The sequence below is a fragment of the Pseudopodoces humilis genome, chromosome 7 (assembly GCF_049639895.1).
Source record: "Pseudopodoces humilis isolate 2021_Gansu_Grassland_sample_001 chromosome 7, ASM4963989v1, whole genome shotgun sequence".
Taxonomy (NCBI): domain Eukaryota; kingdom Metazoa; phylum Chordata; class Aves; order Passeriformes; family Paridae; genus Pseudopodoces; species Pseudopodoces humilis.
The window spans coordinates 30,542,251-30,556,452 of NC_142206.1; the positions used below are offsets into that span (position 1 = coordinate 30,542,251).

The 14,202-nt window shown below is 36.1% G+C and overlaps 1 protein-coding gene across 8 annotated transcripts in view; it reads right to left on the minus strand.

Annotated features, from left to right (window-relative positions):
• The window catches only part of GPHN (gephyrin), a 277,217-nt gene that overhangs the window by 77,178 nt on the left and 185,837 nt on the right, over positions 1-14,202 (minus strand). The gene's annotated exons all lie outside the window — the stretch shown is intronic.

The following is a 14,202-nucleotide window of genomic DNA, read 5'->3' on the forward strand; positions in this document are numbered from 1 at the left end:
TCCTACTAGTCTGAGCCAAGACTGAACTGAAAGTTTTTAATAGCTTAAGTAAAACAAAATCCCACACAACTGAGGTGAACCCTTTCAAATCACACTAACTGTCTTTAAGAAATCTCAGCAAGGAAGCCAAAGATTGAATGAGCCATGGAAATCCAGCTATGCTTTAAGCTCTCTGGAGCACAGCAGCAAGGCACAAGTTAAATTGTCCTGTTTGTTTTTACCTGACCCATGTGAAACAGAAAAATTCCTCTTCAAAAAAAGAGTCAACTGAGTGTTTTGTTTTTTTACTTGTATTTGACTCTCAAGAAAACAATGCAACTAAACAATATCTTAACAATTTAAGTAGTTAATTCTGAAAGGATGTCCATTAGCAAAATACATTGGAAACTTTTATGTTCAATGTTGCTTCCCTGGTCTTATGGCATTAAAATAGCATTCAATTTGAACCCTCGAGTGAAACACACTCCTGTTACCATGGGACTCCAAGAAAATCTCCAATCAATTCTAGTATACAGACCAAGAAGAAACCATCATTCTCAAATAAACTATGTCTCCTTTAGAAGTCACATTCAATTAAAATATATGCAGTAGTAACTGAGTTAATATGTCTTAGCTATGTGTTTCCTGATTGAGAAAAAAAAGCATACCTCAATTTGGAAAAAAATCCTTATCTGAACAAAAAACATCATGAGTTAGAGCAAAAATGCTTTCCCCAACATCCTGGTTAGGTACTACCATTCCAGATAATAAGACATTGTAGTAGAACTGCAATTCATTTTATCAATTTGAAACTTCTAAAATGAATAATAAATTTAGGTTTGTTTGGAAATGAGAAATAGGAAAAAAATGAATGCTTATAATCTCACATAATGACATGGAACTAGGGCATTAAGAAAAGTGCTACATAACACAGAAACTTGAGGAAAAGTTGTGACAGCAATATACATTGCCCCTCAGGGAAAAAGCTTTTCTTGCATTACTCACCAATTCTGGCTGCTCAAGTTGTTCTGAAGATTTAGGATTAAATTAGAAATGAGACTGGAGATGTTACAGGTGCATATAACTAATAATATTTAGTCTTTCTTTCTTTCTTCAAAAGATACATAGAAATACAAACACGATGTGTACATTGTGAGCAATTAAGTTCTAAATGCTTACATATATAAATTACAAGGAGATAGCCTAAGTTTTTTAAGTCTTGCTTTACATCCATGGTATAGTTAATATACATGACATCATGTTTTCTACAGGAACATTGCAGAGTGCAACTTGAACGCTTCTCAATGGATGAATCAGAATTACATGAGTATTACACAAACTATACTACACATGTTCTTGGAATTAAATAGAGTATCACTAAGAAGGAAAGGGACAGCAGGAATAAAAACCTGTATCTTTTTCATGAAAAATACCACAGAAAGGAATTCAGGTATATCTTTATCTTTCTCTGGTCAACTGTAGGATGATCTAGAAGATGTAACTCAGAAAATGGCATGGATTATACACTCCTTGTTTTTCAGCTAACACAAGAACCCCATCACAGATGAACATTGGTAAATAGAAAAGATTATGATGAAAAATGTGTGTAAATGATCTAAATCAAAAGTATCTATACAACAACACAAGCTAAATAAGTGGATTTAGAGATGAGGTAGGAGCTACACCAAGTAGTTATGGGCAAAATGTTACCTGAAAAACCTGAGGGTTTTGGAACAATCTGAAGATGATTAATGAAGATATTTAATGTAATGAAGGAAGAAGGGTGCTGTGTAGGGAACATTCCAGGAAACTAGGAGGGTATAATGCATTGACAGTTTATAAATGCATTATATTTACATCCCTTTCTTATTCAGAATGGAATAACAACAGGAGTTAATAGCTAAACATTAACTACAGCTATCCCTATCTTGATATCTCAAGAACAAGGTGGAGTTACATTTGGAGTAGAATGAAATAGGAAGCCAGCTGAAGAAAACTTAGGAAGCAAGGAAACCAGAACCAAACAGTGAGCAGAGAGGAATGCTCAAATATGGTTAATGGATTTGTTAGAAGATGAGAGAACAGAAAATGTTTTCTAAGCAGAAGTCTTGAATATGGTTTCAGTGTTATTCCACAACTTTCTACTTAATAGAGCTCATGAGAAATGAACCTGCTATCTTTATTCTTGATTTTACTCCAGAAAAAAAGAATTTAGAAGACCTAAACTGACCTAATACGTAACTAATGTACATAATCTGTCAGTTATACTTGTTATAAAGGAAGAACAGCTCTGAGCAATTACCTAATCTGAGACTCTGCCTTTGCTGGATTTATTTAACACTATCCATCTTAGACTCCTTCCCCTTTCTGATAATATACTCTATCTGTGCTACTCTAAAGTTTCCCTGCTTACACACCAACAAAGAAATTGGAATTTTGCAGGATCCAAGTCTTTCAGAAAAATGTTTTCCCATCCACATTCACCAAAAAAGCCAAACTTCTGTCAGACTTTTTCCAAAATCCTGGGCAACACATGAACAGTTCATTATGACAACATCTTCTTGATGTGATTAACTTACTTAATTCTGAATTGAATACATGCAAAACTTGCAATAGAAAGTTTTTAAAGCATTAGCTTAAAAATGTGTCAAGTACCCTTTTGATGACCTGGGCACGCTATGTTGGAATTATGATAATCAAAAGTAAGAGATTATATTACACAGCATCCAAATCAAGTTCAGATTATTTGCTGTACACATAAGAAAAACATAACTGTTCTTCCACTTGATTACTACTGCAGAGATCAAAAATGAATGGTGAATAAAGAAAACTGTTAATATTACTTGTGGAAGGAACATCATTGAGTCTGCAATGAGATGTTTTGGCAGGTATGTTATACCACATATCCCTGACAACAGTGCTGACAAGCATTTTCTGTTTCCTTCCACAAAAATAGTCCCTATCAGTTTCTAGTCATGGCTTCTTACTGCATTTAGCTGTAAGCTCCCTTGTGCCCAACCTAGCTGCCTTAGGGAATGTGCAGTGCCCCGGAGTGAATATCCTCTACTGAATCCCAAATCATGTAACTTGCTTGCATCATAATTGTCAATGTGACTCTACATGCTGTTAATAAATATTTATGAAGGTGTTCCTTTCTAAAGTAGTTTTTGGATGTGAAACAGTGACACCCACGAGTTTGTACATCCTATGAGAAAATAAGACCTCACTTGTTTTTTCAGTTTTACCTGCCATTACTTCCTTCCAGTTACTGTTCTATCTCAAAGTGCAGGGCATCATGCTGAGAAAGGAATGATCAGTTTTGGAAATCTAGAGCAAAACTGCACATGTGATGCTCCTAATTTGGTTCACTTCCCTCAGCAAAATTCCACAATATACCCCAAAATGGCTTTTATTTTTTTTTCCTCCCAATGACTATTCAACTAACCAAGGCAAAATATAGAAGAAAAACAATGGGATAAGCTCCAGTCCAGTTTAAAGAGGTGTTTTGTGATTCAGTGAAAAGGTAGGTGGATGTATAAAAAAAACGTGAAAATGATCCTAAAGATAAATGCACTAAGAAGATAAAACCATTAAAAACATACCAGAAGAGAAACTAAATATGAATCAGTATATATTCAAACAGCCCCCACATGAAGGGGCTTCAAAAGAATACAACATATAAAGAACAGGGATATTTAGAAGCCATCAGGAATTTGTTATCAAAAATTTGGAGATTTCTCCAGTTGATAAAGTGCATTCAACAAGAGAAGGAGGTCCAGTTGATGAAGAGAAACTACAAAAGCTATACTATGCAAATTATTATACCATTGTGTTCCAAATAAATGTTCTTGAAGTCTTTCACAGAAGTTCTCACAGAGTTCATATTGAAAGAGAAACATATCTCAAAAGTATAACCCAACTGGCAGTGATTTCATATCCGTCGGCCAGGAACAAAAAATCTTATGTATCGGCCAGATCCCATAAGGGACCTGAATCCAAAGGAGATTTAAATTTATGAAGATGAAAAATGCATTTTCTGACCCTAAAGAATGTCAGTCAAGTTCAAAGTATACAACAAAATGAAAAGAAATGAAGGGTAATGACACCCAATTAAAAAAACAAAAACAAAAACAAACAACAAAAGAAAGAAACTGTAAATATTCGACAGCTGGCAAGAAGTAATTTTAATTACGGAAGTAACTAAACTTGTGAACAACTTTGATGGTAGGGACAGTGACTGTCAACTTCCAAATATTGTATAATGCAATACTGGTCTAGGTGGCATGTTTTACAATCCTTACTTGCCTAATCAAGAGGGGAAGATTCTGATACAGAAATCCAAATTTCAACCTGAATTCTCTTCTATGATAAGAATGATGTTTTACATCAAGTGAGCAGTTTCTACTGCTGACAAAGAGCTTAATATATTTTTAATAGAGCAGCAATTCAATTTAAGTTAAAAAATGCATTATGTATAAATTTTACATCCATGCATAAAAAATAGATTTGCACTTGAAAGTATTTTTGCTTCTGCGGTTTTACGCCAGACAAACACCAATTAGAGAGGACTCCTTAAATAAATGCGGAATATTTCAAACAAAGGGAATACAGGCTCCTATAACAATGACACACATTCTCAATCAATAAATATATTCACACCTGTGCATTATACCACAGTTTGGCTTAAGTTTTATTAAGGTTGCTGCACTTCTTGATAACGTTAAACCTACAAAAGTGTAATGTACATGAATGCTAATGGATGCCAATAAAACATCAATATCATACCATCTCAAGTTTTGTTCACGCTACCTACAATTTCTTTTTTTTTTTCTTCAAATGGGCACTATTACTCACACTATTCCATGTGCAGATGTAGGAATAAACAGGGGGCAGATGGAGCAAGCAGTGTTGAAAAGTACTGCAACTTTCTTACTGTTTTCAAACACTAGATTGAATGCTCTATTAATACACATAATGGCAAAGATAATGTAACCATGTCCCTACACATGGGACTTCGTACACTGGTAATTTTACACCAACATGTGTCAGTTCTTTAAAAATATCTACTGACTTCAGTGAAATTTATTGTTCAGAAATAAAATCTAAAAGTTGGTAGGTAAAATGAACAGCCAGGGCAAGACAGACTACAATAAATACAAACATTACATAGTGTGTCCCTATTTGTAGTGACTTAATGTCCTAAATCTCATTTAAACTAGAGATCTGGGCGTACGAGAGCTGGGTCCTTACTGTCACAATGCAGTGGACAACTCTCCTGCCACACAGCTGAAGTTTTGCAAACACTCCTACCTGCTCAATGCTGCCTTTCAGACACTTCTTCCTGACCACAGCCCTTCCTTTTCTCATAATGCTATTGCCACCTCCTGCATCAAAGCTACTTCCTACTCTTCTCCAAACACTCCAAGTCCTGCAGCCTCTTCACTCAAGAGCCACAAATATTGCTTTGGTATATATCAGACCTTTACCACTCAACCTTTACTTCCAATTTCTCCTCAATTCAGTACTTTCAATCCTCTCACTTCAGTCCCATTTGATCATTTTTTCACTGTCTGCTGGCACATTTTGTTCCTCTCCTATGCCTGCAGCCTCAGTGATTCTCTAGCTTTCCCTACAAAAGAAAGCAGAATTTGCACCTCATGCTCCTGGTAGAGTTTTTCCAAACCCAGACACCTATCCCATATATCAGAAATCTGTCTTGGCAAACAGGAAGGGTCATATTTAAAGAAAAAATAAAAACAACCTCGTCCTGGGTAGTGAAGTTCTGTATTCTTTTTATATACCTTTCCCAAACTGACAATTCACTTCTGAATGTGCTGTTTTGCCTTGCTGTCCTAAGCTGAAGTTAAATTTTAAAAGCTGCAGCAGATATAGGGTTATAGCACACCTAGTGACAGACACTGTCCTTTAAACACTAAGCTAGGTCCTATCAAATATACCTTCATGGTCACTGAGAAAACCGTTGCAGCAATGAAGTCACTTAGAAGTGACTGATGATGGGATGGGTAGATGAGAAAGCAAACCAGCTCTCTGGTAGGGTTCTAAAGTAAATATCTGCTTCCTTTGACCACTTCAAGCACCAAAATTAGGGGAGAGATGTTTGCACTGGGGTTGAGTGTAACAGAGAAGATCTCACCTGTCTGAAAACAGATGGGGCAATGGGACTTTAAAGGGAAGAAGACAAGCACTTTTAAGATTTCTTTTCAAATATCTGTAACAGTCTGTATTTCATCCTTTTGACTAGAAAGGGTTGTGTTTGGAAAATCTGTGTAAACACATTTTGTCACATGTATTTCCTCACATTTATACCCTGAGGAGTTCAACTATGAAAAAGAAGCGGAAGGGCTGGTAAGGTTACTGGGAAAGGGTGTATCCACTAAAGCCACAGGAAACAATTAAAGCAGTGAGAGGACAACATGAGAAGATTAGGTAAAGGTGGAAAGACCTGCTATTCAATTCACTTTGCAGAAGCTTAAAACAATATGACTTTTAAGTGGCCAAGTACTAACAATAACCTGGTAAATGGCCAAGGTCAATGTTTGTCCATACTAACAGTGCTGCTGAGTGAAACCATTGTCCAACGAGGCTGTCTACAAACTTCATAAAGCAAACACCGTGTTGCAAAGAACTGCCATGCAAACACATGAGAGCTCCTTGCTCAAAGGTGCTCCTCATGTTTTGAAAAACTACATAGAAAAGAAAAAGTCAGTCTTAGGAAATAAACTGCAATGAATGGTGCAAATTTGAAAAAAAGCCAGCAGCTGGTTTGAAACCTTGCCAAACCTGTTACTGTTTCTTTCAGAACAATTTCCATAAATCTACTGTAAGGTAATCAAGTGGGAGGCTCTGTTTCCAGCACAGGCATTGGAGAGAAATATGTTCCAAGTGTAAGTGCTTTGAATGTCTCACCTTAAGGATCCCTATTTTCTCACAGGCTTTTTCCATATAGACTTTTTCTCCAATATTGCTAGTTTAAATAAAAAGCAACATACTGAAATGTATGTAGGTTTCAGTAAATGTAAATATCAATAAATGCCTACAGAGATTCATATCCAGTAATGTGCAGTGATGGTGTGCAAGTGATTAGAAACAGAAAAAACCACTTCCTTTCCTTTCAAACAAATAAACATACCGTTGAAAACGAAGGAATAAAATTCTACCCTATTCATAAATGCCCCTTACAAAGAGATAATATACATTTTGCGTTTTAAAATGAAACTAAATGAGTTTTGTAATGAGGTTTTTTTTTAAAGGATAAAAATGAGGGAGCTTGACTTAGTTAATTAATGAAAATGAAATCTGAAAATTTTTATGCATTCCTTTTGTCTGGCTGAGGAATGAACAGAAGAAAGAATTGGCCTATTTAAGTTAAAAGGCAAAAAAGGCAACTGAGTGCAGACTGACCAATGAGATAGTGATATTCTAAAACAAGGTTTGAGATAGCTGTGCAGAAGGGAAAAACTATTTTTAGTTTGCTGATCTTTGATGGTATCAGCTGATATATTGTCAAACAATATTAGATACAGCTAAAAATAGGAGTTAAGATCACAGAACCAGTAGGTGGCATTTACTTTCAACTCCTCTGTTTCCTAAAATCCTTTTCAAAGTTGCAACTGGACTTCAGGGACTATTAGTACACTTTCTAAAGAACCTACTGTTGCCCGATCCGAAGAAAACACAAACAACCGAAGTCGTTTATGCGGTGCTTTATTGAGGGCCCGGGAGCCTGTGGACTAGCGTCCAAAGACAGAGCCCCATTTCACAGAAAAATCACAGGGTTTTTATATGTTTTCTACACGATTTCTTCATCATCATAATTTCTTAATTCTCTCTCACTACCTGGTACGATTATCTCTCTGACATTTAAATTTTGCCAAAAGTACATTCCTAGATTATCTCCTAGTTACACTGCTTACATTGCAATATCTGCCGTATAGTTCATCTGCAGGTTACATGTGGCCTACCAAGCCTTAGCATAACTACTACTAATGTCAAACTAATGCTAACTAATACAGTTTATTGAACCAAATGGCAACACTACCACTTGAAGGGATTTGCATATTTACATAATGAGAAAAGCAATGTCTGTGCTTCTTGCTTCCCTCTCACACCTTGCATCAGATAGATGTTACTTCTGCAATGAAACCAGGAAACTTTTCCTGCAGATGATACATTAATCATTGGAATATGCATGCATTGAAAGAGCTTTATTAGTCTAAATATCAGCTTTGGCTGCCTGCTGCTAGACTACCTTCAGTTGCCCATTGTGCTGGCTCTGGCTGGGGCACAGATAATCTTTACAGTAGCTGGCACAGGTCTATGCTTTGGATGGAAACAGGTCTATGCAGTGCTGGAAACACTGTCAACAATACAGAGATTGTTCTTCTACTGCTGTGCAGTTCTTGCAACAACATCAAAGCCTTTTCTGTTCCTCTCCCCACCAGCAAGTGGGCTGGGGGTGCACAGAAACTTAGGATGGGACATAGCTGGAGCAGCTGGCCCCAACCAGAGGGATATCCCACACCATATGGGGTCACACTCACCATGTAAGGCTGAGGGAAGAAGGAAGGTGGGGACACTGGGAATGATGGTGTTTGTCTTCCCAAATAACTGTTAAAAGTGATGGAGCCTTGCTCTCCTGGAGATGGCTGATGATCTCATGCCTGCTGATGGCAAGCAGTGAATTAATTCCTTGTGTTACTTCGCTTGTGAGTGCTCTTGCTTTGCCTATTAAATTGTCTTTATCTCAACCCACAAGTTTTCTCACTTTTACTCTTCTGATTCTCTCCCCCATCCCACTGGTTAGGGAGAGAGTGAACAGCTGCAGGGGGCTTGGTTGCCAGCTGCGGTTAAACCACAACAGTCTTTTTGGCATCATACACGGAGCTCAAAGTGTTTGAGATAATGACAGATTTGATTGAAATGTGCTAGATTGAATTTATAGCTGTTATTTCTGTTCAGCAAATAATCAGCAGGCTCCTGTGATTGTCAGGGGGCTCACTTGCCTGATTGTGCATTAGTCTAGTGCTCCTTAGTAGCTGCTTTCTGCTTTTGCTGCTTGCTGTAGTGCTGTGTAGCCCCATACCAGCTCTGCCCCAGCCAAAACCAGCATTTATGTGCCTGAAATGATGATGACGATGCAGAACTGTAGAGGCATGACACGGTATCAGACTGGGACATGCTTACTTCAATAGCAAGGTAATACAGACTTCAGCATAAGAACTCTCCTTGAATGTCTATCAGACATTATGAGTGGCAGAGAAAGGAAGGACACGTATGGACGGGGAAGCACCAGAAAGCACAGCAGAGGGAACATAAAAATGCTCATGCCACACAGATTGGTAATTCATTTAGTTCTCAGCACTTCATGCAGCTTCGGGGGATACGCAATCAGTAGAATCAGACAACCTAAAATGATTTACAAACCAAAACAGTTGAGCTGCTGAGATGAAATCAGAATGATAAAGAGCAGGTTTACATAAGGAGAACACAGTACAGCAAGAAGATCTAATGTTTTCAAGAGGTGCAACCACATGGAGAGACATACGGAGAGGATATTTCCCCTTTACTGTCAGGTTCTAGAAAGTGTCAAAGATGCATCCAACGCTGACTTAATGGACACCACCATAAGAAGGATGCTAGAGAAGTTGTGGAGAAGGTCACAGATGGTGCTCCACATCCTCTCCATCATTTCAAGCTATCCTGACCAGACCAGCTGGGTACACACACATGGATTCTGGACAAACTAGTGAATGAGTGCATCTTTGTGCCCTTAAATATACAGAACTGAAAGGGTGAATCAAACCCTTTTTGTTCTAAAATAGCAGCATCACCTATCTCTCCTATTTCATCTGGCACTGAACTTTGCTACACCATCATTAAGTTTTTTAATAAGAAAGAGCCAACAAGAAGATTGCTGTTTGTCCTTACAGGTAGATTTTTAAAACTGCTGATTATTTCATTAGAAAAGAACACGGCAATAAATGATGTGGATTATTACATCAAGAGTCAGTGAAGGAACAGAAGCCCATAGCTGAGCTGTTGATTAAATCAGGTTAATATATGAATGGACTAAGACACTAAAGAAGAAGAACAAAATAAAAACAAATTCCTACACACATAAGACTATATGAAAATTCAGCCTACAGGATGCACAGTTTAACTTTTGAAACCATTTCATGGAGAAACAATATTTAGTCAATTACATATTACATATGTAATAGGAATTAATAGCCCTAAGGAAAAAAGACTGAATGGAGATGGGAAGTCAGTATTTTTCTGACACCATCTTCAGCAAGACATAAAAATGATCACCAGGTGCCAACAAACTCAACAAGCATCAGTGCCAAACCAGAACTAGATATATTGAAAATATAGCCTGCAAACAATTTTGTAGAGAAGCATTTACAGTAATTTCTAATTGAAGACACTGGATGAAAGACAGATGCAACTACATAGCCACAGGTGAAAGAAACCCAAACCATTAAACAAACCCTAAAACCCTCATCTTGTGTTGCATCAGAATTCAAACAAGAGATTTGTTTTGGATAAGAACTGAAAGGTAAGACTTCTAATGTAAGAAGGATGCACATCTTTTCCCTATCTTAAAGAAATGACAAATTGAAGTTACCAGAATTTGAAAAAAAACCCCACAAAACACTTGGCCTTGGAAGATGGCATAATAAGAAAACAATTGCTCCCAAAGTTAATTGAAAAAAATATTTCACAGAGGAACTGACAATCTGATGCAGTGTTAGCACACAGAGACTAGAACTCATGCAATGCATGTGTGAGCCAGGATGTATGTACTGAGAGATTGTTCTCTTCTGAAAGAATACACATGCAGAATAGTTACAACTTGAAAAGAAAAAGTATTTCCAGGGAAAGACTGAGTAACCTTTTCTGACCTGTTTGAGTTTTCACTGGACTCAGGAAAAGAATGAAATTCTGTAGCTTAATAAATATCTTTTAATTTAATTATTTTAATTTAATTATTTAATAAATATCAACTAGTTATTAAGACATACAAATGTAGATAAATTTTGCACATTTTTTAGAGCTTCTTTGTATGATTCACTTTATAAAAGGTCTGAAAAGTAGCTGATTCTGTGACTGCAAGAATTGTTCTGGATGTTCTGGATCTGAAGCTAATTCCCAATTACTCTAAAATAAACAGTTCTTCTGCATGACTAAGGGAAGAGAAGTATATTTTGGTGCTGCTATACTATTTAATCCCAACTCCAGTTATGACTAAGTAAAGTACTACTTGAAGCACACATATTCAATAAATAAGGCTAAGACAAATAACTAATTCTACTGAAATTCAATATTCAGCCTGTACTTTACCCCAGTCCATCTTCTCCAGAGTTGACTTGTTGATGGGTCTATTTTGGTACTAACAAAAAATGCCCAAAAGACTATCCCTGAAGTTTTTGACCTTCCTATGAAGTGTATCTTCCATTTTTGAAAGGATTTTAGTAACAACTACGATGTTTTTGAGGGATCTTTTAATATCCCAAGCAACCAAGCTGCTTCTCCCTTGGTTACAATGTCTCACTTTTGAAGCCACAGCATGTTGTTAACTAACATCTACCAGGGCTTGTAACCAAAATGTAAACTAAAAATAATACTTGCTAGGCCCCAATTATCCATGTGTTTTGCCAAGACAATACACTTTAAACAACGAGGGAAAAAGGTAATGACTGTATGAGAATATTCTGGTATCTTGACTCGTAACTGATCTGAAAACCACTGCTGCATTGTATTGAGAAGAACCCAGGTGGACACAGTAGATTGATGTGCGTTAGGAAGCAGGATTCATCTTTAAGTCAACTAACACTACTTTCTACTCAAATATACATTCCATTAGCATCTCTTTTTACTAAACATAATTTTCTGTAATCCTGGAACGTGCATTGAAAAAAACTACGAGGAAATTAAACCCAGAAATAATCATGAAAACACTGGAAGTTTTAGGAGGAACAAGTATCTAACTAAGTATCTGTGTGTATTTTTACAAGAAAAAGCAAGAAAACCTTGCAGTGCTTGGAGTGTGATCTCACCTATGTAGACCATTCTAACAATTTAGAACATTCTTTGCACTTTTCCATGCTTCTCAACCTAATCACAGCTAAACAGCCATGCCAAAGCACTTGCTACTTACTCAAGCAAGTTCCTAGGCAGAGTAAACTTCAGCTTATGCAAACTTCATAAAAAAAAAGGAAACAAAGCTCACTTGGAAATTTAGTGTATGCATTCAAACTTTAAAATACATTCACACACTTCCCATATTTCACTTTGATTACCACCTTAGGAAGAAGTGGTAAGAAACAAGAAAAAAAAAAAACAAACTATTGTTAGCTAAGAATTTCTGGTAAGGAACCTGATTTTTCTTTTACTGATAAATACTGAATATTTCTACTGAAAAAATTTGCAAAAACAATAATTGACAAAAACATCTTTCCAACTCCACTTGCTCCCATCTGCTAATGTGCTTACTTCACATAGCAATTCTATATTGAAAAACCACTAGACTGAAAAAATAAATCTTAATTGAGTTTAGCATTTATTTGTAACTAATTTGATTGTGTGGATGTCAATGTACACATTTAACACTGTAAGCATGATAAATTACTGAAATAAGGTCTTTTTGTCATAGAAACAACTTTCATCAGCATTTTTTTATTTCAATAAAAGTTTAAAGCTTTTAAAAGCTTTAAAAGTTTAAGTTTTTCTAGGCTATTTAATTTCAGAAATTTTCTGCAACTGGAACTTTTACATAAATTACATGTGTCATTCCTTCTATATGGGGAATATTAGGTCTTTAGGTGAATGTCTACTTCTGAATGATAAAGACAATAGTTCTTCATAGGAGACAGAAAGTAACAGAAAAAATTACTAACTAGCAGAATTAAACATAGTCTTACAAAGGTGGTGATGGATGTAGCAGTGGATAGGTGAGATGACTGTTTTGCTAGACCTAAGTAGCCTTGCTTCTTCATTTTAGCTGTGAGATAGAGCTTATACTGTCATTACATAGGAATATAAAGTTATCTATTGCAACTACAAATATGTAAGATTTAACTTACTACTGAGGGTTTTGTAACAAAACAATGGATAGCTAGGGAAAGGACAGAAAACTAGCAAGTAAAGTAGAGAGAGACTTTCTCTTAAGCAAAATGTAAGGAGTGAAGGGAATAAAGTAGCAACATGGAAAAAACCCCACACTCTCATCTTTAAAGTACTACAACAGATTCCTTAGGATCCTTAATGATCAAAGATAACACTGAAACTCTGCACATTGAAGCGAAAGAACTGAACATCAGTGAGACTGATGATTTTGCAAAGTGAAATACTTTGAACATCTCTTGTCACTGAAATGAATTCCTGGCGATAATTAAAGATCTGTCCTTGGTCTTCTAAATCTGATTACTTTGACTTTGACACACAACATTGGCAGAAATTAAATACTGATTACATCATTCATATATGGGAGAAGTGAAGACTTCAACTTGAAAACTGCAATTTTCTTTTATACTAATATGAGCTCCCTAAGAGTAGAAGTAATTCTAAGTTTGAAATAATGACTCAGTCAATTTGCTCTGAATATATTCTTTTAAGCTATCTGAAGTTATAGACCAAGTTTTATACTGTCAGTTTAAAAAACCTCCAAGAATCAACATTAATAAAAATATATAAAAAATTCATCAGATCTGAAAATTATTTTACTCCAGGTACCCCTACTGCTTTTGTGTCTGAAAAGCATTTTACTTCATGAAAATGCCGACCACAAACAGACAAAAACATAGTGAGAATCTGAGCAGCTACTGGAATGACAAGAAAAACTTGTAAGCCACATTGTGTCATCCCAAACTTCTGTCATGTGAGTATTCAGCAAATTCATCTAACCATTTTAAGAAAGCCATAAAACTTTTAAATAATCAAAACTATATTGAACAAGATAAAAATATGTCAGAACCACTATAAACTTTATGGCTGAATGACTGAAAATAGGAGGACTGTTAGTGCAGTATCCTCTGAGCAAAACTTAGATTGCCTCTACATGTGAATCCATCTACTACAAATATGGTTTAAATGCTCTTTGTGCAGTGCTCAATTCTGTTTGAAACTCAAATACAATTTAGAGACAAAAAGGTGTCCTACAGAGATTTATTAAAAGCTAAAGAAGTCTTGGGGATGTACCTA